This window comes from Babylonia areolata, chromosome 4 (genome assembly GCF_041734735.1).
Source record: "Babylonia areolata isolate BAREFJ2019XMU chromosome 4, ASM4173473v1, whole genome shotgun sequence".
NCBI lineage: Eukaryota > Metazoa > Mollusca > Gastropoda > Neogastropoda > Buccinidae > Babylonia > Babylonia areolata.
In genome coordinates, this window is record NC_134879.1 from 42,256,158 (window position 1) to 42,261,157 (window position 5,000).

Below are 5,000 nucleotides of genomic sequence, written 5' to 3' on the forward strand. Positions count from 1 at the left end.
GCGTGTATAGATTTATCCGAACACAGTGACAGCCTTCTTGTGAAACTGAAAACCGAAAACTGTATATTAACTGGGCCTATCGACAGACGACACAGGGATCCCCATTGCAACACCAGACCCTCGAAAATCGCATCCCTGGTCGAGCCAAGACCCAAGCACCGAACAAAAAGACATAATATTTTAAGGGAAAAAAAAGAAGAAAACACATCGAAAAATCTTAGCCGTATGAAGAGCACAGGATCAGGAGTAAAGATGGCTGCCGGAAAAAGAGGAAGCTAGTCAGGGATACAGAGGGGAGGTAACCTACTTCCGGGAGGTTATTGGCCGTAGCTACTTTCGTTTTCTCCGCACAGGCGGATAGTAGTTTGCACAGGACAGGAATCGGTTTCCCCGCCGGAGTCTGCACTAGTGGGTGGCGGTAAAGTATGTGTAGTTAAACCAATGTTTCGTACATTACAGCAACGCGCTGTCGCAACTTGGCACCGGACATGGAATACCGAACATAGAGTCACACACTGGCTCACCCGTGTGATAATATGACGGACAGTTGGTCGGTCCATTTAGAAGTCCTGCCTGTCCGATTTTGGCCATGTCTGTAGCGACAGACCCGGACAGAGTCGTTGACAAGCTGGTTGTGGCTGTCCTGTACTGCTTATACAGATGGTGATGAAGACAATCAGATAATTCTCTTTCTCTCTCCTCCTCTTCCCTATCTCTGCCTGTCTGTCCGTCTGTCTGTCTGTCTGTTTCTCTCTCGTAGTCCCTGTCTCGATGTGTGTGTGTGTGTGTGTGTGTGTGTGTGTGTGTGTGTGTGTGTGTGTGTGTGTGCGGGGACACACAGGCACGCTCCCGCACGGACGCAGCAGACACAGAGGTACAGGAGCTATATAGCTATGACCAAACCACACAACAAGGCTGGTCGCTGTGTGATAATCTGTCCTGACACAGTGGAGCCACAAAGCCCGGAGGTGGGGGTGGGGAGGGGGGAGGGGAAGGATTAAGCCTCAGGGTTACACAGGATTTGTACCCCCCCAAAAAACTGGCCTGGCCTTAACCACCTCGCCCACACCACTCACAAAACTTAAACCGCCTGGGTCACCGAGTCCGACCCCAAACCCATGCTCACTCGCTTTCCTGTTAATCGCTAGCGCATTTACCACCCACTGGGCTACCTACGCCTCCACATCTCCCGCTCAACACACGATGTCCAATCATGCCAACAATGGCTTCCACCTCCCAACTATTGTACTTTCCTTCCTATATACATGGAAACCATAGTTTCGGATATCTACCCACCTACCTTATTAACCAGCACTTTTCCCCTTTTCCTCACGCCGGTGTATATAGAAGAAATAATACCTGTCATCAAAAGCCAGAGCTTACCACCTGGAGTCGGCCAAGCGAGACGCCGTCAGAGCCAAGCGGAGCGGTCCCGCTCGGATGAGTGATCGCTAATAACGTGTAGCCGGCTGCTTTACTGTTGCGGTGGTCAAAGCCAAACTACTGAAGCTCGAGTGGCCATCATCGCTTTTAATCATCTCTCTCCGTCTCTTTCTCTGTCTCTCTCTGTGTCGATCTGTATGTCGGTCTCTCCTCTTCCACTATCTCTGCCTCTTTGTCTCTCTCTCTCGATCTCCCCCTCTCACTCTCTCTCCTCCCTCCTCTCTCTCTCTCTGTCTCTCTCTGCCTTTCTGATCCCCTCTCTCTGTCTGTTTCTCACTCGGTATATACATATCTCTCTCTCTTTCTCACACTTTGACTCTCTCTCTGCCTCTGTCTCTTCCTCTCTCTCTCTCCCTGTCTATCTCTCTCCCTCTCTCTCTCTCACCTCTGTCTCACCCTCTGTCTCTCTCCCCCTCCTCTCTCTCTCGGTCTCTATCTCTCTCCCCCCCTCTCTCTCTCAGTCTGTGTGTGTGTGTCTTACTGCATCTGTGCCTTTATGTGTCTCTCTAACTCTCCGCTCACTCTCTCTCTCTCTCTATGCCTCTCTCTCCTTCTCCCTCTATCTCCCCCTCCCTCTCTCTCTCAGTCTCTGTGTGTGTGTCTTTCTGCATCTGTGCCTTTCTGTGTCTCTTCCTCTTCTCTCTCTCACCCGCTCCCCCCTCTCTCTCTCTCTCTCTCTCAGTCTCTCGCCCCCACCCCCCCCCCCGTACCCCGCCCTCTCTCCCCAAAGTTTTTCCTGGCTTCTGTCACAGGGGGGTGGGGAGGGGGAGGTGACTTTGTCGACGGCGTTGTTCTTTCCAAAGGCATGGACAGTCTAAGAGGGGAAAGGTATTAGGGCTGGAAGGGGTGGGGGGTGGGGGGTCGAGGGTGAGGGGTTCTTATTCAGGTGGCTGGTTTACCTTTGGTGACTTTTTTTTTACGGCCTTGTGCCTTCTCCTCCTGTTTTGCCTTTGATGTACTGGTGCCAGAATGAGGGAAGGAGAAAGGGAAGGGGTGGAAGGTGAGGGGGGTGGGGTAGGGTGGGGTGGGGTGGGCGGGAGGCAGGGGGAAGGGAGGGTGGGAGTGGAGTGTGTTGGGGGACTGGGGGGGGGGGAAGGACGGGGGGCGGGTGGGGGAGAGGGGGCGGTCATGGCTGGACTTGTTCTGTCCATTTTTTTTTCCTGTTTTTTTTCTTTTTCTTTTAATATGCCGTTGTTGTAGCTCACGAACGCGGAAGCAAAAAAAGAAGAAGGATAAGGAAATGGGTAAGCAGAAGAAGAAGAAGAAAGAAGAAGAAGAAGAAGAAGGAGGAGGAGGAGGAGGAGAAGTAGTAGAATGAAGAAGAAGAAGAAGAAGAAGGAGGAGGAGGAGGAGGAGGAGGAAGAGGAGGAGGAGGAGGAGTTGAAGACGAAACAGAAGAGAGACCAGATTTTCACGTCTAATTACTGTTTCCAAATGTAATACTATAACCCAGGACAAAAGGCATATAATAATTGTTCTGGTGGGGAAACTGAGCAAAGTAGGTAACTGCTGTACGTTAGAGGCAGGGTTAAGTGCATATATATACGACGGAGGGGTCACATGGTTAACTTTAAACAACAATAACATGTCGACTTGAGTTATACAAAGACCAACTGACGAAAAGCGGGACTGTAGTGATCAGTGCTTCAGTGTGAACAGAATAGTTTGGTTTGAAGCCGTTACAGCCAAACAGGACATCATCATATCGTAGCGTATATGGATCAGTCAGCACTCTTTGACACCTCATAGGCAGTGAAAACGAAACTGTCCCCTCTCTCTCTCTCTCTCTCTGTCTGTCTGTCTGTCTGTGGGTCTATCTTTTTCTGTCTCTCTGTCTCGTTTCCGCAAGTGTTCCCCCTCCCCCCCCATCCCCCCCGCCCCCCCCCCAACCCCACCCACTTCCATGCAAGCCACGGACAAGGGCACTCATAAAACAGGCAATTCCATTAGGGTCTCAAACTAACCTCTGTTAAGAACACACACACACACACACACACACACACAGCACACACACACAAGCGCGCGCGCACGCACTCACGCACACATAAACACACACACAAATGTGATCGGTGTGTGTGTGTGTGTGTGTGTGTGTGTGTGTGTGTGTGTGTGTGTATGCAGCAACAACAACAACGAAGTCAGCACCAACAGTAACAACATAAACACTACCACCACCACGTCCAAACAACAGACGGAACAACAACAACCACAACAACAACCAAAAATGGTCAGTCTAACGGACATATCAGCCAACCATTGAAATGAACCTTCGGGTTCCTTAAAACAACAACAACAACAACAACAACAACAACAATAAAAATGCTCAGGAAACAGCAACACAACATTACATGCACATTGACGGTTCTTTTTTTTTTTCTCCATTTTTTACTTCTTTTCTTTCTTTCTTTCTTTCTTTTTTCTCTCTTTATTTAAAAAAACAAAAAAAAAAAAACACCAGTGCCGGCCGGTGCGCGACACATTCCCTGAATTCCCCACGCGGCCGAGCGGACAATAGTGACCACTGGAGAGAGAGAGAGAGAGAGAGAGAGAGAGAGAGAGAGAGGGAGAGAGAGAGAGAGAGAGAGAGAGAGAGAGAGAGAGAGAGAGCGCCACTGCTTGGAGAGGGGAAAGGAGCTAGGAGGGTGGAGAGAGAGAGAGGGGGTGAGAGAGAGAGAGAAAGAGAGAAGGCGGAGAGAGGGAGAGGGGTGGAGGGAGAGAGTGAACGGAAATCGAGAGACTGAGGGAGAGAGACAGAGGGAGAGGGGGTTGGGGGAGTGGGGGAGGGGGGGGGGGCAGAGAGAGGGAGAGAGAAAAAAAGGGGGGGGTGAGAAGGAGAGTGAAAATAGGGAGAGAGAGAAAGGGGAGAGGGAAAGAGGAAGAGAGAAGGGGAGAGCAGACAAGAGGGGGAGAGAGACTGAGGGAGGGAGACAGAGGGAGAGGGGGAGAGAGACTGAGGGAGGGAGACAGAGGGAGAGGGGGAGAAAGACTGAGGGAGGGAGACAGAGGGAGAGGGGGAGAGAGACTGAGGGAGGGAGACAGAGGGAGAGGGGAGAGAGGGGGAGAGAGACTGAGGGAGGAAGGGAGAGGGGGAGTGAGACTGAGGGACGAAGACAGAGGGAGATGGGGAGAGAGGGGGAGAGAGACTGAGGGAGGGAGACAGAGGGAGAGGGGGAGAGAGACTGAGGGAGGGAGACAGAGGGAGAGGGGGAGAGAGACTGAGGGAGAGAGAAAGAAGGAAGAGAGGAGGAGAATAAAAACAGGGAGAGAGAGAGAGAGAGAGAGAAAGGGGAGGGGGAAAGAAGAAGAGAGAAGGGGGGAGAGAGAGAGAGAGAGAGTGAAGAGAGAGTGAAGGAGTGAAGAGAGACTGAGGGAGGGAGAGAGATGGGGGAAGAGAGAGAGAGGGGGGGAGGAAGAGAAGGAAACAGAGTGGAAAGAAGGAGAGGGTGGGAGAGAGAGAAAGACAAAAACAGATACAGACAATTAAAGACAAGGGGGAAGAAGAAGAAGAAGAAGAAGAAGAAGAAGAAGAAGAAGAAGAAGAAGAAGAAGAAGAAGAA